The sequence below is a fragment of the Ambystoma mexicanum genome, chromosome 8 (assembly GCF_040938575.1).
Source record: "Ambystoma mexicanum isolate Mex_15411 chromosome 8, UKY_AmexF1_1, whole genome shotgun sequence".
Lineage (NCBI taxonomy): Eukaryota > Metazoa > Chordata > Amphibia > Caudata > Ambystomatidae > Ambystoma > Ambystoma mexicanum.
The window spans coordinates 868003252-868028070 of NC_090929.1; positions in this window are offsets into that span (position 1 = coordinate 868003252).

Consider the following 24819-nt stretch of genomic DNA (forward strand, 5'->3'; position numbering starts at 1 on the left):
GCCTGGGGACATCTTTTATGATAAATCATCTAATGTATGTCCACTGGGATGATGTTGATGATGAATATTGAAAAGCACCCAAACCTCATTAAAGAAAAATGCATGGATCCCATTCCTTGCATCGACGGACATCAGCACCACCTGCAGCACTTTCATCCACCAGTGCAATAACATCACCAACTGGAAATGAAGCCTCAACAACGGTATCAACTTCATAGACTCTTTCTTTACCAACTCCCGATCTTTCCATGATTGACATCATGTGTAAAAAATGACTCAAATGGGTAGTCGAGCGAGATGCCACAATTGAGCAATGGCTTAGGAAAATTGCTGATCAGATCACCTGTCATGCGTATATCTTTTTTTAAGTTGCAATTTTTTCCCCCTTTTGTCAAATTTTTTTTTAAATACAAAAAAATATATGTTGCTTTTTATTGTAATTCCTTTTTTATATGTTTCATACTTATGTGTTTTCCTCCCCTATTCCACCCCCTCTTTCCATTCCTCAAAACGGCCTTTTTAAGGGCCATCAAAGTACCTCAATTGTTTGTTTGTAGCTGCGGTGACGCTGCTAACAGGTGAAGCAGTTGCCCGTGGATGAAATCACCCTTGTCGTTGCTCGCTTTAGCTGCATAAGCAAATCTGCAATTTATCGGCTGATGCTGTAGCCGCAGCTACAAAAAATAATATAGAAAAACATGCAGCTCTGTGTCTGCACATATTTGCATTATTACATGGCCTGCGGTAGTGGCCATATAGTTATGGTTAAGTTGCTAAACCCATAGAAAGAGCACGTTTTGGGCAGTTTATAACTTCGCTCCCCCTGGGCGAATCCTCACCAAACTTTGGAAAAACAGTATATGGCCTACTCTGAATTTCTTTTGCAAATTTTGGTGAGGTTTGGTCCAGGGGAGCAAAGTTATAAGGGGGATGCCAACATTTGTTTTTTTCCATAGACATAATGGGAAAAAACTAAGCACATGCCTACAGCTCAAACTGTTGGACGAATTTCCACCAAATTTGCGGCAGGAATGGCGGTCCTGAAAGTGTGCTTTTGTTAATTTGGTGTAAATCTGTCCAGTAGTTTTTTTTTTTAAATGACCAAAACGTAAGCCAACAACATTAGTGATATCTATGTCTGCTCCCCGGACACACTTCCCTGTTCTCTCCGCGGACAGGACACCGATTGGCTAATCAGCTTGCGTCATGTCCACAGACACGCAATGTGTCCGCCGATTGGCTGGAGTGCGGTGTGAGGTGCGTCACATTGTTTCGATGCGCGTGCCATCTTGGTTCACAGTGCGACGGAGAACAGAGGCAAAATGCAATTTTGGGGAGTGTGTTGGTGTGCAGGAGTGCTTGGGGAGGGTTGGGGTGTAAGAGATGGGTCAAATACTGTATTTGTTTAGGTGGCAGGCGCCCCTGATTTGTTCGGCATGTCCGCGGTTTTCGTGGCTATCCGCGGACATAATAAATGCACTACTAGCTATTTTACTTTAGTATGATGTTGGTTTTGGGTTGTTAGTAGAGCATTGATTGGAATTAATATCCCCTAAAAGCAGCCCACAACCCACAGTCAAAATGTATAGTAGCATAGGTGTGTTATGCTGTGGTGGTTGTGGCCAGGGCCTAGAGTCTTGGGTGCATGGCCGAAGGCCCGGCATTACCGCCACCTTTCGGCTATGCACCCAAGACTCTAGACCCTGGCCACAACCACCGCAGCATAACACACCCATGGTGTCAAACACCCATCAAATATCCACAACCCAAAAGTTTGTGTACTGTTTCATTTGTAGAGTTTGTATGTGAAGTTTTGGCTAGGCTCTGCAGTTAAGATTGTAGAGTTTGTAACAAGGACTGCGTCATAAGATACCCTTGGAAGTAAACATTTTGGATTGTGGTGTATTGTTAGATGGTTGCTAGAATGGGTGTGTTATGCAGCAGTGTTTGTGACTCCATTTATTTTATACTTACTGGTTGAGTTTTTTGTGGTTGTATGCAGTTTTTTCAAGACATGGGTAACCAGACCAGACATACTTTTTCAATCTCTGTGATAAAAGAAAAGATCATATGTTAGAATAGGTAGCTCATAATGAGATATTGGATTGCATAATAGACATTTCTGTATTTTTTTTACCCTCATATTTAGTACTTTACAAGTACTACAGTTCAAACCAGTGTACTGCACAATTTGCTCAGTTTCTGTGTTTGTTTTCTAAATCATGGGGTCTGTGAGAAAAAATCCATGCTGGATTAAAAAAAAAACTTCTATGTTGTGGTACAATATATTTTTTTCATTGGTTTACTATTAATATCTTGTTTCTTGCCAATATTCTATCTGTTGGCTTGTTGCAGATTTGTGGGGCAATTAGATACCAGTTGGCGTATTCTTAATTGTTTATTTCTACTTTTATGCTATTCATGTATCTGTTGGGTTGTTGCAGATTTTTTGGGGCAGTTAGATACCTGTTGGCATATTCTAACTGTATATTTCTTGTTTAATTTTAGTGGTATTTATTTATCTGTTTGCTTGTTGCACAATCTTGGGGCAGTTAGATACCTGTTGGCATATTCTAACTATGTATTTCTTGTTACATTTTAGTGGTATTTATTTATCTGTTTGCTTGCTGCAGAATCTTGGGGCAGTTAGATACATGTTGGAGTATTCTAACTGTGCACAGTTTTGAACCTGAAGTTTTGCTTATGTTCATACACAGATTAGGTATTAAATTTTGGTTTTAAGAATATTAAGTAAGCGTTTACAAGATTTGCTGGTAATCTCTGCTTTAGAGTAATTGTACTATCATTACATTCGAACCATCCACAATTCTTTTTTATATATGCAGTTTGGTGACCTGCATTGGTTGTGGCTCCTGCGTGGTAGATTATACCTATTGTTATAAAAGTTTTCTTACCAAGTGATACTTGACCATGTGTGAATCCAGTCAGCTTACAATTGTGTTTGGTACCATCTGCATTGTAACATAAAAGCATTACTATTACGTATTTACTATCTGTCTGTATTTGTAAGGTGGAGCGATTATCTGAATTGCAGGTAGTACATAATCTGCCATGGTTTGCATTTTGTACAAGTTGCTGAAATGGAATGGATTCACAATTAGGTATGGATACATACATGAAGAGTTCATTAGGGACTTCTTCCTGTGCCACATGGCTGCATAGAGTGCATGTATGTTTCCACATGTATGAAATCTGGAAGATTTTATTTATAGGTATGTTTTTGTTTTCCAATACTTGTATGATATGATATGATCGTTTATTTATATAGCGCCTATACACAATGTGTTTCAAAGCGCTTCAAGGCAAGGGATGGAACAAGGGAAAATACAACCACATTCTTACAGGCCATGAACAGTAAGGATGTGAAATTAACTATCGTACTCGGCCTGACGACATTTCAGATAGTGCAAGAGCTAAGACATAGATAAGGAAGGGAGGGGAAGAGTACGAAGGAAATGGAAACAGACAGGCGACTACCGTACTAGGCCTGACGACATTTCTGGTAGAGCCGGAGAAAAACAAAAGGTGAGGGAGAGGGGTGCAGAAATGGAGTGGAGGAACAAAACAAGCGACTATCATACTAGGCCTGACGACATTTCAGATAGTGCTGGAGGGGTGGTGGGGAGGAAAAAAAACAGTAATGGGAGGGTGGAGGAAACAGACGAGGTTGTTATCATATTAGGTCCAGGGACAATTCTGATAGAGTAAGTGCATAGAAGAAAGTAAGGGGAGGAGATAGGAAAAGGGAGAAGGGAAAGGAGGAGAGAAAAGAGAGTAAGCAGTCAACAAAAAGAGTGGAGAAGCAAGAGTGTAGAGCGAATACAATTGCAGAAGACAGTAGTAACACATAATGTTGCAAGCCAGGATACAAGATGAAGATGGGAACAGCATGATTCAGGGCCACCATGAGTACAAGATGCAAAGGAAGTCCAGCATGAGAGTTGAGAAAGTGTGTCGCACCATGAATGAATGAAGTCCAAACAAGTCAAATCCAGCATTGGCCACAAGACAGTGATGGTGGAGGAAGGCACCAGGTGGGCGGGGCTTGCTAAGTGGTGAAAAAGAGCAGCAGGCAGGTAGGTACCAGGTGGGCGGGGCTTAGGCCAGGTGACCTAGATCCACTTGCACCTGCTCCCCATCTGCAAAGGAGAAGAAGCTGGAGGTCTCCTTAAATAGGGAAACAAAGTGGCAAGCAGGAAGGCACCAGGTGGGTGTGGCTTGCTAAGTGGTGAAAAAGAGAGGGAAGCAGGAAGGCACCAGGTGGGCGGGGCTTGCTAAGTGGTGAAAAAGAGCGGCAGGCAGGAAGGCACCAAGTGGCCGAGGCTTAGGCCAGGTGACCTAGATCCACTTGCACCTGCTCCTCATCTACAAAGGAAAAGAGGCTGGAGGGCTCCTTAAGTACGGAAACAGAGCAGCAAGCAGGAAGGCACCAGGTGGACGTGGCTTGCTAAGTGGTGAAAAAGCGGGAAGCAGGAAGGCACCAGTTGGGCGGGGCTTAGGCCAGGTGACCTAGATCCACTTGCACCTGCTCCCCATCTGCAAAGGAAAAGAGGCTGGAGGGCTCCTTAGGTAGGGAAACAGAGCGGCAAGCAGGAAGGCAGCAGGTGGGCGGGGCTTGCTAAGTGGTGGAAAAGAGCGGCAAGCAGGAAGGCACCAGGTGCGCAGGGGTGCTAAGTGGTGAAAAAGAGTGGCAGGCCGGAAGGCACCAGGTGGGCAGGGCTTAGGCCAGGTGACCTAGATCCACTTGCACCTGCTCCCCATCTGCAAAGGAAAAGAAGCTAGAGGGTTCCTTAAGTAGGGAAACAGAGTGGCAAGCAGGCAGGCACCAGGTGAGCGTGGCTTGCTAAGTGCTGAAAAAGAGCGGGAAGCAGGAAGGCACCAAGTGGGCGTGGCTTACTAAGTGGTGGAAAAGAGCGGCAGGCAGGAAGGAAGGCACCAGGTGGGCGGGGCTTAGGCCAGGTGACCTAGATCCACTTGCACCTGCTCTCCATCTGCAAAGGAAAAGAAGCTGGAGGGCTCCTTCAGTAGGGAAACAGAGAGGCAAGCAGGAAGGCACCATGTGGGTGTGGCTTGCTAAGTGGTGAAAAAGAGCAGGAAGCAGGAAGGCACCAAGTGGGCCGGGCTTGCTAAGTGGTGAAAAAGAGTGGCAGACAGGAAGGCACCAGGTGGGTGGGGCTTAGGCCAGGTGACCTAGATCCACTTGCACCTGCTCCCCATCTGCAAAGGAAAAGAGGCTGGAGGGCTCCTTAGGTAGGGAAACAGAGCGGCAAGCAGGAAGGCACCCAGTGGGTGTGGCTTGCTAAGTGCTGAAAAAGAGCGGGAAGCAGGAAGGCACCAGGTGGGCGGGGCTGGCTAAGTGGTGAAAAAGAGCGGCAAGCAGGAAGGCACCAGTTGGGCGGGGCTTGGTAAGTGGTGAAAAAGAGCGGCAGGCAGGAAGGCACCAGGTGGGCGGGGCTTAGGTCAGGTGACCTAGATCCACTTGCACCTGCTCCCCATCTTCTACTTAATACAACAGTTTTATGTTAATACAACAATCAAATTAAAACTAACAACTGATGGTCTTCTCGCTGAATCCATCAAAACAAACATGGGCCTGAAACAGGGCTGTCCCTTCGCTTCTATTTTATTTAATTTTTATATTAGCGATTTCTAGACGAATTTGGACTTATCTCATTACAAATTGCTGTCAAATGGTCAATGTTGGCGCTATATAGAAAAATGCTCCAATCCACAGACATGTCTAAAAACGTATTTCCAGTAGTAAAAAAGCTTCTAACAAGCGCATCTCTAAATTCCTTAACCAAATGGAAAAATATGTGCCAAAAAACTGTGCTAGATACCTCTATATCTTTAGATCTGCTTTTAGAGTCTCCAGAGAAAGCTGAGCTGCAATTATATAGGAAAGAATGAATTGACACAAGGGAAAGATGCTTGGATTACCAAGCTTTTAAAGTAGGGGCATTTCCAGAGAAGTTATTAAATGAGGTCCCAAGGTACATCCAGTCCTTTCCTGATCAGTCTTATGCTGATACATTTTATGTTTTAGACTTAACCTTTTACCAACTAAAACAAAAATGGTGTCTTATTCTAAAGGAACCAGCGTTCCTACTTTATGTAGATTTTGCAAATTTGTTGCTAAACCTGAGACTATGGTTCACCTAATAACTGAATGTGAAGCTCTAATTGAACTAAGGGAAAATCACTTTTTTAAGCATTTTAAACATAGAATCACACTATCCAAAGCACAGATGTGGATTGAAATTTGTAATGCTTCTAAAACCAGTTTGATAATTGACACAGTGAACTTTATTGCAAAATTGAACTTACAACTTGTATGATAACTAAGCTATCAACTAATTTTATCTGAACATTTTACTTAATTTTAAATCTCTTATTGATATTTATTGATTGTGACCTCATGAATTCATAATAGTTAACACTATGATTCTCGATGTATGTAGAATGAGATTAAGATTTTATGTTGATGATTGTTTATATTGATGTTGATGAAGATTAATGATGTATCTATAATTGAAAAAGTTGCTTGACAACTAAAACTATTTTTTAATAAAAAATATAAAAAATAATGATTGTCATTTTTTTGAGGTTATGTGATTATTGATTTTGAGTGTTTGTGCTGTAAGTGCATGTGTTTTAGGTTTCTGTGTTGTGATGGCGTGTGTCATAAGAGTGTGTGTTTTGTGTGTTGTAGGGGCATAGGATAAAGGAGCACGTGTTGTAGGAGTATGTGTTGCCGGAACATGTACCAGAACACGGCGGTGTTTCTTATAAATGTTTGTGTTGTCAGAATAAGTGTTATGGGAGCATGTGCTGGAGGAGTATGTGCGTGTGTGTAGTAGGAGCAAGTGTAGTAGCTGCATATGTCATAGGAGCACATGTTGTACGAGCATGTGTTGTAGTATTGTGTATCATGATTGTGTGTGGCAAGTGTGCATCATAAGAGTATGCGTCATTGAAACATGTGTTGTAAGGGTAAGTGTCATGCCTCCACATATTATGTGCAGTAGGCACGTGGTTATTAGGTGTGTTCATCATCAGAACATTTATTATATTAGTGTGTGTTGTAAGACTGCATGTTATAACAGCATGTGTCATAGGAGCACATGTCGTAAGGACTGTGTGTTGTAAGAGTGTATGCTTAGTGTGTGTGGTAAGAGTCTGTGTGGTAGGAGCATGTGTCGTAGGAACATGTGTCGTAGGAGCTTGTTTTGTAGATGCACGTGCTGTAGGTGCATGTGTCCTGGGTGTATGTGAGAGCACTTGTCGTACCTCTGCATGTTATGTGTGGTAAGTGTGTGTGCATTATCTGTGCATGTCATAAGTGCATGTTATTAGTGCTTATATATACAATGTTAATATCACAATCTACATGTAGGGTTTTAATATGAAATGTACCTCTATTCTGCCCATGCATATATGCCTCTTAAAGTGTACATTATCATATGAAAAATGATTATTGTCATAATGAAATTGTACATTTATTCCATCACTTTAAAACAGACATTTCTGTTCATACATTGTATGCTTCCTAAACTGTAAATGTTCATATGGAAAGTAAACATTTTCACTTGAAGTGTATATTTTTCCATTACTTTAACACTGACAGCAAAGTCAACTTGTCACTTGCCTTTCACGTGAGTTTTTAGATGTTGTGTAATGTATAAACTGTAAAACTCATATGCTCTGTGTACAGTTCATATGAAAAGTGTATATTTATTCCATCACTTTAAAACTGACATCAAAGTAAGCAAAATATGCAGCACCTCTACAGTATGTGTATAATAATGTCAAAGAAGTATGACCAGATCAAGTCCTCTGCTTAGAATGTTTACTTTCACTGCAGAAAAATAACTTCCCAGGATATGTGATGTCATCCATGATATCATTGATGATGCCATTTGTGATGTCATCTTTGATGTCCTCGGTGTTATTGCTAGCAGTGCATTGTGGTGGTGTGAGTTATGGTTGCACAGCTTACAATAACTGGTTCATTTCTTTGGTTTTTTCATTTTACCTTGCAACCATAATGTCTCTTTAACAAAGTGTTTTTGCTGAATATCAATGGTTTTTATAAGTGAAAATGTTTCATGGTGTTACACCACTCTATATAAGTTATTAATAATTAATCTTTTAACATATATGGAAGAAGAATAAAACCTGTTTAACCAACATATTTTTTGTCATGGTTGAATAGCCTAGTGCATGAGGCTTGAGCATGATCCCGGCCTCACCAAACCACCCTCGTTATTGAGAGGGGTCAAAAATGTAAGGTGGAAACCAGTATAGTTTATCAGAATTTGCCATTTTATTAAACAATAAAGTGTGAGATAAACTTCCTTCTTAAGGACTCACAAAACTCTATAGTCTGAGAGATTGGCACACACCACCTTATGTGGAGTACCAACGGGATACCTAATATCCCGCTTCTCTCTGCTTCTGTGACTTTTTGACATTGACAGTCTCCTAGTTATGGTTGGTGGCAGTGAACCTGTTCTACCAACTATTGTGTAATTTCTGTAGCACAGGCTATGTCCATAAGCCTCAGTGCACAATAGGGGCACCAAGTACCAATTTGGGGCCTCCCTTCTTTTTTGACCATTACTAGCATGTTTTTACTTTTATGAAAATGCTCCTAAAAAGAAACATTTGCAAAGGCTCAGCATTTTCCATTATTCCATGAACATGTCACACTTTCCAAACTCACTTGTTACATCCCTTACACTGCTACCATTGTCGGGAGGCTCACACACATGTGCATGACACCAAAGTATCTATATAAAACACTTCGGCCCTCATTACGACCCTGGCGGAGGACCATGGTGCAATTTGCACCATGGTCCATGGCGCAAAGCTGCCAACTCCGCCATGGGGGTTGGCGGACTTACCGCCCCATTCCGACCTTGGCGGGGCGGTAAGTCCCCAATCCCCATTTACCCTTCCCCATTCCCATTTTTGCCCCATAGGGTATAATGGGAGTGGGGAAGGCGTTAATTACGCCACCGTAAAATACGGTGGCGTAATTAACGACAAGTCCTGTAGCGCCATGGATTTTTCCGCCTGCAAAAAGCAGGCGTAAAAATCACCATGGCGCTACGGGAACTCGTAGTCGGGCGGAAAGGTACGCCATGGTTTACGCTGGCGTAAACCCCTTTCCGCCAGGGTCGTAATGAGGCCCTTCACCTTATATATAAAGTATTCTTCTTTTCCAACTTATACTATAATACACCAACTAGTGCTGCAACAGCAATCCGTCATTGCATTACCACTAGGCCACACTTTCCCTATTCTTAAATAACACTGCAACACATTACAAATACATTTCCCCAAAAACACAGCAGTTCTTTCATTAAAAACAGCAGCATGCACCTTTTTCTTACACTCATTACTGCCCTGTTCTATTTAATACCCAAAAACACCACTACTAATACTTCAATTGTTGTAAGAACATACTTAACATACTTTAGTACACCATCCATAACACAACTTTATTACTTCTTTTTCCCAACAACTCCTCCTACCTTTATAAACAACAACCGAAAAATACTTGACCATTACCATATATACCTACTAACTTTCTTTTTCAATTACAGGAAAGAAGAACATTCCCAAACACAGCTACCGAAAAAAGAACACTCTTCACATCCTACAAACTAAGTACATTACCACAATATCCATCTCTCTACTACTGTAAAATGTATAGTGTCACTATATATTAGCCTAGAGTATTATTTTCAAATCAACAACATTTATTTCACTCTTACTCATTATATTGTAACATGCACACATTTCTTTCCCATCTCAACACCAGAGGTAGAGCACCCATTGTTTTCCTCAAAACATCACACTATCCTTATACATTCATTCACACCACCTCTCTCTTACTCACTAACCCAAACCCATCACACCTGTACACACTCTTACTCTTACAACCTTCCCAAGCAGAAGTATCATCACACTATACAATCACACAACACAAGTAGATATTCATCTCTACAATCACACCCACACACCCATGCACAACATATCCATATGCATTCTACAACTCTCAAACCTAAACTTTCTTTTTTCCAACAGACACAACACAATGCCTACTAAAAAGCAACTCTGTAGAAAGGAAAGAAAAAATAGAGTAGACAAAAATAAAAGCAAACCATATACTCATCAACCTCTAAAACAAGTTATAGAAAAAATTAAAATGAAAACAAGCCATGACTAGAAAAGGCGAAGCCCTCTTGCAAAAACTAAGAGTAAATCAATATCTAGAAAGAAAAGCAAACCTTCTTATGAACCCATCACTACATGTGCCAGTCTTAATATAATCACTACTAACGAGAACATTGTTTATATTGATTTTAAACAGAATGCAACCACTAACAACATTATTTATTAAATTACAAGGAGTACTTATAAACATGTGCAATGTCAATATAGATACCTATTCAAACGTCTGTGAAAGTTCATAGTTTCACACAAGCAGCACAGACCCATTTTTCAATGAGAAAGCTTATAAACAAGAACAACAAAAAATCAATTGCCACAGACAGTGATGGACGAGGGTATGACATGTTAGGAGACACCATTATGGCAAAAGAAACCCTTATAGAAAAAAGTCCCTAGCAAACTTAAAACCAAATGATCCTTTTGCCCAAATAAACCGTCCAATGTCCAAATGGATATTCAGCTCAAATGTGTAATGTAAGGCAACAATCCTTCACATTTTTATGACAATTCCTCAATCACTATATCAAACTAGAAGACAAATGTAGAATGAAAACTTTACAAACCATGGACTCCTGTCTAGTGCATAGGCACACTGGTCTGTGAGGACATTCATTAGCCTACATTTCGGGAACGGTTCGCAAAAGCACCTTCCATGACATCAAAATGTTAGCAACGCACCATTCTGCGATACAGAATCATATACATAGACAATACTATGCAAAAACTCCTGCTCTAGAACTACAAAATGAATATAACATTCTGGAACATTCAACAGTGAAAGAACTCCTTCAAAAAATAACACACATCCAAAGGAAGCAGTTTGGAACTGAAGTTGACTTAGACAATTCAGAAAATTCAGAAAACATTACAGAAAACCTCTCACACACAAACTCCTAACAAACAAATAAAAAAAGAAATAGCAAAGTTTCAAAACACATCTGCAGAAATACCAGACCAAGTATGTGTCTGTTGTTGGATAGCTTTTTATAAAAAGAGCCCAAAAACAGTAGATGGCCTACAACATAGAGGACAATGAAGAATTGCAACGGTTCCAATTAGCTTTATATCTAAGAGCAGAAATGAAATACAAAATAACTGACCCCTCAATACTTGCACATACCGCAACGCAAAGCTTGACAATAATCAAATGTCATCACGTGCTATCACTAATAACTAATATTCCCACTTCCAAAAGCACTCAAACAATTTAACTTGTATGAGAGGAATATAATCCAAACAGTACACCCATTTCAAGCTATATTAAGCCTTCAGCTGATAACAGCCACATTACCTCCATCTGAGTTACTAAAAGGCATCTGTGCCAAAGTAGTATATCAGCCAATAAATCTTAAAGAAAATGTACAAACTCTTGGAGCACAACGAGCAATAGATCAATATTTGATTGTATTAGTTAATGGTGTACCAACAAAAGATAACAACATTTGGCAACAATTAGCTGACTTGAACAAAGTTAGACAATTCCTACAACATCTAAAAGAAAACAATGAATACTACAAAGATAAAAACATAGAGGAAAACTTAAAATAAACCACCCAAGTAATTCAAGATTCACCAGCCACTGGCCAATTTGAATGTGTAGATCCTATTACTGCAACCATTTTTTTTACACCAGTATACAATTCACCCACTACACTCCAAAGATGCCATAGAAGATGCATTAGAAACATATCAAATGTGTCATGCCAAAGGATCCCCTATGAGCATATGGAAAAAAGAGTAGAAGCACTTCTGTTCCTCTACTATTTCCTACAGGTAAATGAGGAAGATGTGACGAAAGATCCACACAAATTAGTGCATAAGAATACCTATTTTTACAAATGTATTCTGAAGACCGAAGATTCAGTCAAAATGTAGAATACATTTTCCACCTTCTGTTTGAAAGTGAACTAGCAACTCTTCGTTATTGAGTGTCACACACATTAAAAACAGGCTCCAATTTTTTAAACATGTCCTCTACCTAACTGCTTCAAAAAATAAAAGACAAAGATGAAGTTTTGCAGTCAAGTATCACACATCTGTTGGCAAACATGCATGGTACAAAAGAATATTGGTTCCAACGTCATGCTGATGTACGTGTATGCTAAGGAACCTAGGCCCACCCAAATGGTTTGTTACTTCAAGCTGTGCAGAGTATGCATGGGATGACTTGCACAACTTCGTACGCACTGTAAACCAAAATAAATAAGGAATAGATATAAAAACACCAGCAGAACTCTGTTCTCTTGACATGTCAATGTACCATGGTTCTTTCAACATTGCTTCATTGCCATACTGTACTTCAACTGCAATAAAACTACCCCTCTGCACAGAGAAGTGCAGCACTTATTTTGGAGAAAAGAATATCAATTCAGAGGAGCACCACACATCCACATGCTTTTTTGGATAAAAGATGCTCCCAGATTGGGCCTTGACAGTGACGCCACTGTTTTACAGTTTATTAAAAAACATTACCTGTGACATCCCTTCAGAAACCACAGATAGTGACCTACACACACACATCTTACACTTCCAACAACATAAGTGTGGCAAATATTGCCGACGTAGGTAAAAACAAAGGTAAATACTATACCAAATGTCGCCTTGGCTTCCCTAGACACTTTTGCAAAAAAGGACAATAAATAGCTTCAAATCTTCTGTTAGACACAGCATAACAGGCAAATCCACTATACACACATACAACACTAAAAGGCATAAAACATCGAAGTACATCAATGATTACAATGCAATCTTTGCCGTCTTTCAGAATGCAACCATAAACATACAATACATTGCAGACAATTCCACTGCAGTTTCAAGATATGTCACAGCCTATCCTACCAAAGCTAAGAAAACAGAGCTAAAAGACCTCTGGGATGACATATCACCTGACAAAACACTGTCACAAAGAATATGCAGCTTTGGTATGAAAAGTATCTCCCATAGAGAATGTTGGTACTGCTAGGCTGCAGACTGTTTAACAGGTGTAGCCTTATATGGCAAATCTGAACGCATTGTCTGGTTAAACCTTGGTCCAGCTTCATTCCGAAATAGAGTACTAAAGTCCTACCAAGAGATAGAAACAATAGCCACAAATGATCCCAACAGCCAGGACATTTAAAACAAATGCAATTGACACATACTACCCAAACAGAAACATTGCTTTGGAAAACATGTGCTCTTGTGACATAGCTCAAAACTACTCCTACAAAAACAATGTCACACCAGATGAGACAACTGGCAAATATTCAGTCTCAACATGTGAAGGAAGCCTAGTAAAATTTACCAATCGCAGCCTAATTAATCATATAAAGTGATCATTTAAATCTCTGCAACACAGAGAACAGTATTATATGTCCCTACTGCAAGTTTTTAAACCTTGGAGAAAAGAAGAAGAATTATTAGGTGAATATGACTCATTTGAAATGGCACTCAAAGCAAATGAAAGCAGTGTATCAAATGCCAATTTCAAATAATACAAAGACATGTTGGACAATGAACGCCAACAAGAGGAAGAAATTGAAGCTCAACTAGATAAAGACACTCCTGAGGGCAGTCAATCTTCCCTAATGGAAACCAAGTACCACTTGGAGAACCACTCATTCACAATTAAGTAGAAAGAGCCATGGTAGAAAATACTGAGGTAGAATATAATGTGAGTGAATATAAACAATCTGAGGAAGACTTGACAGTGCTCAAATCACAGCTAAATGATGAACAACTCACCATTTATCTAGAAGTCACTAAAGAAATTAAATATGGATTTAAACATGAAACTAAAACATGTAGCTGTAAACATTATAAACCTCTGTTCCTTTGTGTAAGTGGTGAAGTTGGTTCTGGTAAAACATTCTTAATTAAACTAATCAGCACATTTCTATGAACCTTAACACACAACAACCTTTTGGCTGTTGTAACAGCCCACACAGGTTTAGCTGCCTACAACATAGGAGATGGAACTTTACAACAACTACTCCTCCTTCCAGTAGAACAACAAAATAAGTTATAATACTATAAATTATCAGCAGAGGGTGCTACTGAAGTACGCAGAATTCTGAAACAAATGAAAGTGCTCCTAATAGATGAGGTAAGCATGATTTCCAATTTCATGTTCGCTTCAATTCACCTCAGAATGCAATAAGTGCTAAAAACCGACTAAGAAGAACTGTTTGGGGGAAAACATGCTATTGTTTTTGGAGACCTCATACAGTTAACCCCAGTAAAAATTCAACCTATTTTCAAAACATTAGGACACAAACAATGCCGCAACACATTCAGCAGCATTGGAAATGTAAATCTCTGGCAGTACAGATAACTAACTCAAAATATGCATCAGCCTACAGACCTCTCCTATGCTAACATTTTAACCTCTTAAGTGCCAAGGACGAGTATGCTTGTCCTTTTTGCATAGACTTACATAATAGCCTATCATTTATTAAAAGAGATTAGAACTGGCATGCTTACAAAAGATGCAAAATCCATCTTAAATGCAAGACTAATACATGAGCTATGTGGGCGAAACACATTTTCTCTTGATGTCATGCAAAAGTGAATGCAACAAAATCTAAAATGCATGCCCTTAATGCACCCTTTGCAAGCTGTAGTCAATTAAATGAGACAATGTTAACAAAAGAAATGAAACCCATACTGTATATCAGCTCTACAGACAAACTACAAGTGCACGGCATGACACTCCTTATGTGTCAACAAGCAACCGCACAACTAAATACCTTGGAAAAATCTATCTCCAACACAACTGGATTGGAGAAAATATTAACTGTGTGCTTAAACAGCAGAGTCATTCTAAAATGTAACCTTGATGTAGAACAAGGTTTAGTTAATGGAGCAATTGGTACAGTTGTTGTCTTCCAAACATATCCATATGACAACAACATTCAGTTTTTTCACATCCATTTTGACAAACTTGCATGAGTTAAACAAATTGGCCGCACAATAGCATGTTTCCTTCTTATCAAAGATATGTAGGTACGCAGAGAACAATTTTCTCTTGTATATGCTATCACTATTCACAAATCGTATGGTCTAACCCTACATCACATGTTGATTGATATTGGAAGCACAGTCTTTAAGGAAGGTTTGAATTATGAAACACTTTCACATCTCTGTACACTCAATGGTCTATTCCTTGATAACTTTGATGCAAACAAAGTCAACACTGACATTCCTTGCATCTTTGAATACAACAGGCTATGTGCACTGTACACCCCATCAAGATATGTACCCTGTACCTCAAATAATACGACCTTTAAAAAGAAAAGTAATGCAAAGATGCAAAGAGAATATACAACATATCTCCCAACAATACCACTAAAGAAACAATGTCCAACTCCTTCGTCATCAAATAATACAACCACAAAACTGTCTGCTACAAACTCAACTGCACATTCATCAGAAAAGAAAGAGAAAAATATCTCTTCTCCCAAAGAATCTGCAGGCCCACCCAACGATGCAGACAAACACTCTCTGGTCCATTTAAATTCAGCAACACAACTGGAGTAAATTGATATGCAAATGTAACAATAAATCTTCTCTTCCAATTGCCACCAATTGTTTACAATATTTACTTAAGCGGCTCAGACCAGTTGTGTTTGCAAATGCTCGTCCTTCATAGAAATGCCACAAATAATCATCACATCACTTACAGTGTCTCATGTATGAGGCAAGAATTAGACTACTGTGCAGGAATTGTAACATTGACCATAAACACACAATCCTCAAGAATTCCTAATGTACTTATTACAAGTACTGGAAACCAAAAACATCCCTATGAATGCCATCTTTCAGATTTCATGCACATGGAAACATACATACACTCTCTGAAAAAATATTTCACAAGAGCACATCCCTAATGAACAATATGTATATGTATCCATATCAAATTGTGAATCCATTCCATTTCACCAGCTTCTGCTGAATGCAATTCATGTCATATTATGCCATTGTTGCAATACATACAATACATACAATCGGTTCAGTATACACATCTTCTCACATAGAAAATATGTCATACTAATGCTTCTGATAGGTACAATGCAGATGGTACCAAAAATTACTGTAAGCTTACACGCTTCACACACGGCTACATATCTCTTGGCAAGAACACCTTCACAACAGTAGGTATAATATACAAACTTGGTGCCACAACCACTCCAGGGCACTATACTGCATATGTCTAAAAACGAAGTGGTTGGTTTGAATGTAATGGCATGTCCGTTACACCAAAACCTAGGTTACCAGCAAATCTAACAAATGCCTAATTAATATTCCTTCAACCCAAAGTTACTCTCTAAACTGTAGCACAATAAACAGAATACACCAACAGGTATCTAACTACAGCCATAATACTACAGTAGTACTTTTAAAAGTCAAGATAGTTAGAATAAGTCAACAGGTATCTAACTACTTAAAAAATACCCTTCATTGCAATACACTTGAAATACGCCATCACAATTCTGCTTACTACAAAACGTCTTCTAAAGTCTAATGTAGTTAGAATACGCCAAAAGGTACATACTATCTCGCTTACACTGACATAATTGAAGTAGGGTTTATTAAATCCTCTATGGATTTTCTTTCCCAATGACCCAATAATTATTAAAGACAATACAACAACAGTGTACCACACAATAATGTTGTGCCAAACATAGTACATAGAATGCACTGTTTATGAGGGTCAGAAAAAGTAAATGTATTTGTAAAAATGTATGCTATTAAACCTTTTCAACTATATTGCTTAGCAAATTATAATGTTCTGTTCTCACAGGAAACAAACCAGTGATTCCAGATTGACTACCTTATACAACTAAGTAACGGTACCAAGTGTAAACAAATACATATTCCATAGTCACTATCCTCAATTATACTACAATTGTACATACCACATATGTTCTACTCCCCCTTCAGTACCTTTAATTACTATACACATACTACTATAATGGTTGTGGCCAGTGGCCAGATGCAATACACCGGCAAATAACAAAACTTGCCCTGAACCTTCAGCCATTGAATTGTTGTCCATGGACACCGAAAGTGACTGCGGACTCAAGGTACCTGCAGATCCTATTTTCACCTATATAAACAGCTCCATATCATCTTCATTCCATTCCCCTACCCTTTCTATACTCTTTTTCAATGTGTTTTCCAAGCTGTTCATTCACGGCACTGTCTGCGGACTACTGAGGCGGACTGGACCCAGATATCACTATATTGTTTTTACCTACTTGTTGTCTGTTTAAAAAGAAACGCTGGATGTATTTTCACCAAATTTGCATCAGGAGTGGTGGCTTGGTCCCGAAAGCGTGTTTTTGCAATTTGGTGTAAATCTGTCCAGCATTTTCTTTTAAGAAATGGCCAAAAAGTAGATAAAAAGAAATTAGTGATATCTGGGTCGGGTCGGCAGACTCACTTCCCGATTCGGGGTCCGGTGACACGTCTGGGTCAATCAGGGGGCGGTGTGATGTCTGGCAGGGGGTTCTGGGTGAGTTATGTTATTTGATGGTGACTTGTATGTACTTGTTATATGGTTTAATTTTATTTTGATGGTTGTGGCCAGTGGCCAGATTCTTGGGGGCATGGCGACACACACAGTATAGTAATATGTGTATAGTGATTATAGGTACTGAAGTGATTATTTGGAATATGGTGGAATGATATAATTGAAGTGTACATGGTATATATGATTGAAATAAAATTGAGGATAGTGCTTCTTGATGTCTCTGCCACCTTTCACATGGTCAAACATCATATCCTCATTAAACAGTTACACAATACCTTTTGCGTGAGTGCTTTGGTACAAACATGATGGCCCAGCAGAAATTACTCCTCTCACCTACTATTCAGTGTGCTTAAGCAGGTGGTGTGTTGCATCATACTGCCAATCAAACTGCCACTAAAGTCAATCATCTTTCATCACAACCACCGCAAACAACAATTTCTCCAGTATTGCAAAATTATTTTCTGTTCCCCCAAAACAATTTAGCTGCTTGTTCAATGTGTGGGTGAGAGTAGTTCAAACAAGAAGGATGACCACATATTTCTCCTCTGGCCTACTGCTCAATCTGCTAATGCAGGTGGTGTGTTGCATTACAGAGACAATTAACCAGCCACTAATACCCACCACCTGCGATCAGGGAAACTACCTTCAACAGTTTCCAGTATCCCCAAATTATGTTCTGCTGCTAGTTTTGTTTGTTGGTGTGCCCATTCAAATAAGTTGGCCCAGTGCAAATTCCTCCTCTGGCCTACTGCTAAGTGTGCTCAAGAAGGTAGTGTGTTTCTTCACACATCCAAATTAATCTGCCTCTAATGCCCACCACCTGTCATCCCCACCGCCACATCCTACAATGTTTCTGGTACTTCCAAATGATGTTCTGTTCCCCCAATGTTGTGGCAAATAAATGTATTTCAACGTTTTTTTGTGGGATCATGTGCTCAATCAAGCAGACCTTGGGTATCAATAGAAAGTACATTGTTGAGTTGCCTGGCAGAGAAACCAACATCTATTTAAAAAATCCACAATCAATCAACCTGTCACTAATGCCCACTGTTTAGGATTACCATTTCCAGAAATTGCTACAGTACCAACATGGTTTTTCTCCTCCCCCCTAAGGAGCTTCTGTGTGGGCATGTGTTCAATCAAACATCACCTCCATATACACAAAGTACATTTTTGAGGTGCATGGCAATGATAGTGACATCTCTCAAAATAATCCCAAAGTCTAAATTATATCCTCTTGAGTACTGCCTAAAATCACTCTAGCCAGGTTCTCTATTACTTTCCATACCCCTTCTCGTTCTCTCTGCTCTGCTAATCTTTCCTACTCTCGCCTCCTCCACCACCCTGCGCCCCCTCCTGCTTCCGCTCTTTCCAACTCCTCGCTCCCTTCCACTGGAACCGCCTCCCCCTCCACATCTGCTCTTCTCCCTCCTACGCTTCCTTTCACTCTTCTCTAAAATCCTATCTTTTCCATTCCCCTCCCTAACACCCTTTGCTTCCTCTCCTACTTCTCCCACCGCCTCATACCTCACCTCTTACTCCTGCACTTCCTTACCCTCTCCATCCTCTCTACTCCCTTCTACCCCTCCTCCGGCTCTTATTTAATCTTATCCATTCCTCTCTTCTTCCTCACACCATCTCGCCTTCCCTCTTACTTCCGCTTCTACCTCCACTAATAACTCCTACTCCCTCGCACACCTCTGTCCCTCTCCACTCCCTCCTCACCTCAGCAATATTGTAAATTGTTCCTTATACTGTTTTTGAGTTGTGATTCAATTGTCATCTTATGCTTGTATTTTTGCTTGTTCTCATGTGAAGCACTTTGGATTAAAGGGCTATATAAATTCAATAAAATACAAATAGAAATACAAAAAGTACCGTGGCGGATTGCCTTCTGGAAAGGGCGTAAATATCATTTGAGTTTTATGAATAATAACATGATGCAGGCCTTTCTATCTCAGAAAGATAACCTGCTAACCAGACAAGCCTTTCATTAAACTACATATCTAAAGCATAATGCACACCTGTGCCCTACTGCATCAGTATCCTCATCAGAACAGCCTGCTCTCCAGTGGCATGGAGCAGATTCAGAGTTCACAGGTGCTCTCTTGACAGTGTGGGTGTCAACAAAGTCAATTCAGCACAGAAGCAGGATTTAAAACTGCCACTCTACTCCAAAACCACAGAATTATGAGAGGTACTGTCCTGATGGTTGTACATTTAATCATAAGCTGTATCTGAGTTATGGTATGGTGACTGGTATGTCTCATAGTTATAAAAGCCACACATGATATAGTTGTTATTTATGTGAACCCAGCCCAGTCACTTACAGGCTGTCTGTATCCTCCCTAGCCTGGCTGCCTCTGAGATAACACGCAGGGCAGGAGTCTGTGGGAGTTGCCTCTCTTTTGATCCTTTGTGAGGTTGAGTAACACCTCTCTCCTGCAAAACAGTGCCTAAGCAGATGCTGCCCAGGGAAACTGGAATCAAAACACCAACCATAAACATAAGGACTAACCTAACAATAGGCGCTGCATACCAAAGGTCCTTTGATGCTACGCGTCTGTTAAGGGGATAGCGTTAGTGTAGACAGAGGGAGATTGGCACAGTTGTGGAATGTTTCCACCATCTTGTTTTTATCTGTACCTCTCCTTCCTTCTTGTCTCCTTTACTTTCTTTAGGACCGAGCACATTTGGTATGGTGCAAGAAGGCAAATGCCAATTGTCACAATAACCGGCATTGGACTCCTTAAAGCAGGGTTGCTTTTGTCAAAAGACCTATGGATTTTTGCCTTTAAAAGAGGGGGTCCCCCAATCCTTCTTTGATTCACTTTTTGACCAGCCAGGACTTACGGTAAAATGTGTTTGGACCTCTTTGGGAACGTTAGTCATTCCAAAGCGCCCAACCATTGAGGTGAAGGAGTGTTCCAAAGCAGTTGCATACTCTGCTCCATAACCACTCCCGAGGTTCATTGGGGTGACTCTTCCTGAGGACAGGGACCTGCTACTCTGCACCAAACCTCGGGAGAGTAGAACCTGAAAGGACCCACCCAGTCCTAGAGCCCCTGAAGGGTGCCTCAAAGCATCTGGAGGGCCAGATCAGACAGGATCTCTACTTTAATGCATCATAAAACACCCAAGTTGCATTTCAAACTGTGTTAACCACACTAGAAACAGAGGGCTGCTTTTGACACTTATTAAAACTTGAACAACCGCTGCCGTGCATCTGTCTAACTTGCGTACTGCTGCATTGTGTCAAGCAGAGCTTGTCACCTGTTCAGCTTGAACAACCTGTTCACTGCTGCATGTCTACTTGAATCACTGTATTGGATCACCTTGGTCACTGCATCGAACCAACAGAATTTGACTTTAACCACTGGAGCACTTATCACTTGCCAAACCAATGGCTACCAAAGTCTCATACTCACTCAAAACTCGACCTGACTCTGTGATCCATTCAAACTGTAAAATTCAAATGCTCAACCACGCCACTACTTCGAACACACTACCCGCCAGTTTGCTGCTAGACCCAGAACAACTCGCTGAACCCAAAAATGGCTTACCCCGTACAGCATTACAGCTTGAAGGATACTTCGATACTGTCAAACTGCTGAATATTGGATTAAGGTACTTTGAACTGACACTGTCCTCCTGGCCCACATTTTGTGACCCCAGAGGCTGGCTACGTCCCTCTTTCATCTTTTCCCCTAAAGCCATATCCTTATGAATTCCTTATTGCATTTTATGCCTATTTGTCCTTCCTGTTGAAAAACCAGAGTAATGCGTCATTACATAATGCTTTTCTCTGTATTTCCTCTACAGGGGTGTTTTTATATAGTGTTGTAAAGTTATTTGTACTTTGGTGTGTTTAATTAAAGTAAGACTTTGATTGGACATTACTTTTATTTTGGACTTTGCTGTTTGGTTTGCTACTGGATCACAGCCATACCCCTTTTGAGGGTATGTCCTTTGCTCTACCCACGTTACTCAAAAAGGCAAAGTAGGTATAGCTCTTAGCTGTGCCTGTTTTCCCTTTATGATTGGGATCAATGCTGGTTTGTAGAAGTGTAGGAGCTGAGTAGGAGGTTTAATCACTACTCATCATTGCACTCCTGCAGAGCAGAAGTAATTCGGTCACAGGCACACCATGCAATGATGTTTTGTTTCAGAGTCTAAACCTCTGTACCTATAAATGTAAGTAAAATGCTCCAGCTCTCAAACAGAAAAAGCTTCCTTTCCGTTTAAATGTTTCTTGCCTCTGTCTTTCCCTATAAATATATTAAATGTGCAAGCCCAAAAAACTTTAAGAAGAAAGAAAATTAATTGTTCCAGCTCTGAAATAGCAACAGACACCTGTCCACACATCCTTCCTTCTTCTCTGAAAGATTCCCAGTGATGGTCGCAGTGCTCCAACAAGCTTCCCTATATATGATCAAACGCAACTTTATTTGGCAGTTGGCGCTATATATATAACATACTTTACAGTTCATAATTACAGTGCAACTTCTCACATTTCATCAGACATCCAGAGAATATTCACAACAATATTAAATGTCCGATGGTCAAACACTTAAAATATAATACAGCTTGTTTATGGCCATTGAGAAGAATAAAAAGGGAGCTATGGAGGAGGTCTTAAGATTCAACACAGAACCATGTGGCAGACCATAATTATAGCGCCCAACTACTTGAGTCTTATTAACCAGGCTCAGTGTACACATTTAGAAACAGCGAATAGTGCAATCGAATCACTGGAGTTCAGACAAAGTTCCATGGCCTCCTGGGGCCGCCCTAAATTCTTGAGTTTAAAAAGGGGTACAAGATAGCAGCGTCTCAGATCGCCAAATTGACTACAAAATCACAGAAAGTTCATGATCAATTCATTAGCTACACATTCTGAGCTATTCTTCTCATCACATTGTGTGGTAAAAGAGGCTTCTTTCAAGACATTACTGCGCAGTTGTACATAGAGGTATTCCTCGAAGCCACGTACCACTTGTGAGCCAAATACATTCACTGTGTACTCAAGGCCAAGTAGTCCAGCTTCATCTGGTTAGGTCACTAGGTCGTGGTAAGCACGCTTCACCACCAGCCTAGTTAGTGAATTAATACTCTCGGGCCTCTAACATAGCTCAAGCAAATAAAGTTTGATAAGCTCTGTGTGGATAAACCAAAATCAGGGTAGTGACTGAGCCCACCGCTCAGTGATAGGAAGTTAGACAGACCCAATCCGTATGGTGCAAGATGTTCGTTTGACCACATCCTGGCCCAGTACAACACAGGTCTGCTAGCCAGTGCCCCCAATAGCGGGCCAATTGCACTCCATCCAAAGACTATCCATGGGGGCTCCCCTCGGTTGCATCAGGATTGCCATGAGGAATTCATTCTCTGAAAAATGGAGGGATGGTACCCCTAGGTGGCCCCACAACTCCGCTCCATACAAGGCTGCTGGGAGAGCTTGTGTTCTGTATAATTCCAGAACTTGCGATGTTGCCCCACTACCAAGGCTGCTAAAAAAATGTCTGAAGTCCCCCACAGTATATGTCCAGCGTCACAGTAGTCTTACAATGGTGGTTCGACAATTGGCAGCTCTCTAAAAACCGAACACCCAGATAGTCACAGGTGACGACTTGTTCCAGTATCTTACCCCCACACTCAATACCCAGTTTGACCCTTTTGGCCAACCTATGCCTACAGACCATTGCTTTTGTTTTATCCATGTTGATCGCCAACTTAAGACACATGCAATTCCCCATAAAGTTGGCAAAACCTTTCCTCAGACCCATAGGTGTGGTTGACAGGATAACTGCGTCATCTTCGAAGAACAGAGCTGGAAACCTTATCTGACCAAGTCTAGGGGCGTCAAGACTATCTTCCACAAATTCCCTGATTATGTGATAGATATGCAGTGAAAATAACAGGGGCGCAAGTGCACATACCTAATGTACTCCCTTCTTCACTGGGAAATACTTGGTCAGTTCCCCCCGCCCCCCGGTGTCCACCTCACTGAAGCCTTACTACCAGTATATAGTGTACAGATGTTATTGACAAGCTTGGTGGGTACACCCTTCCTAGCCAGTGCTTCCCACAGTAGCTGCTGTGGTACGCAATTGTAAATAGTTTGAAGGTGCACAAAAATAGCATAAATTCTGGTCTTATTTGGACAAGATCTTGTGGAAGTCTACCTGGAGATGGTTTATGGTTTTGCTCTCATCCATCCCCCATAAGAACTAAAGCGTAGGTCTTCCCTGCGCTGTCAAGCAGTGAGATGGGCCTGTTATTTCCAGGTACATGCCTATCAACCTTCTTATAAATAGGTACGATTTCAGCGTCTCGTCAAGAGGGCGGGACGATGGCAGAATCAACCACTGAATTAATTACCCGACACTATGTGGCAGCCCAGACCCTTACTTCATCCTGGAAGAGATCAATCAGCATCTTATCTGGGCCTGGGGCTTTCCCTTCCCCCAATGCCATAATGGCTACTTCCACTTCCTTAGGCAAAATTGCATCTTTCTCCACACCTTGTGTTTCAGGACTTTTGGCAGTGAGAGTAGCCCCACTGGCTGTCAGGCCACATTGGTAGAGGACCCTGAAATGATTGTGACATATCGGGAGTGATCTGGCACCTAAGAGGCTCTCTGAGCAGTCTCCAAAACCCAATAAGATCTCCCTCTCTGCATGATGACTGTAACTCGTCCCAAATTTCAGAGTTAAACTCAGTTTTCTTCCTTTGGGTCATAGCTTTATAATTAACCCTCAATGTGTGCAGGAGTTGCTAATCTATTCGGTTATCCACCTTCAAATAGTAGATCAGGGAGTCCCTGGCAGTCTTGCAGGCCTGATCGAATCACCTTGCAGACTTCTGGATCTCCTGTCACAACTTCTTGGCTGGGTTAGTTACAAAGCGGTGAATGGAACAGACCATGCTTTCATAGGCTTTGTTGGCGCTCTCCGGGATGCTTGCATCCCCACAGATTTCACTCAAATGCGATGCAATAGCTGCATACAAACTCAGTTTGGTCACCTCAAGATCAAGGGTA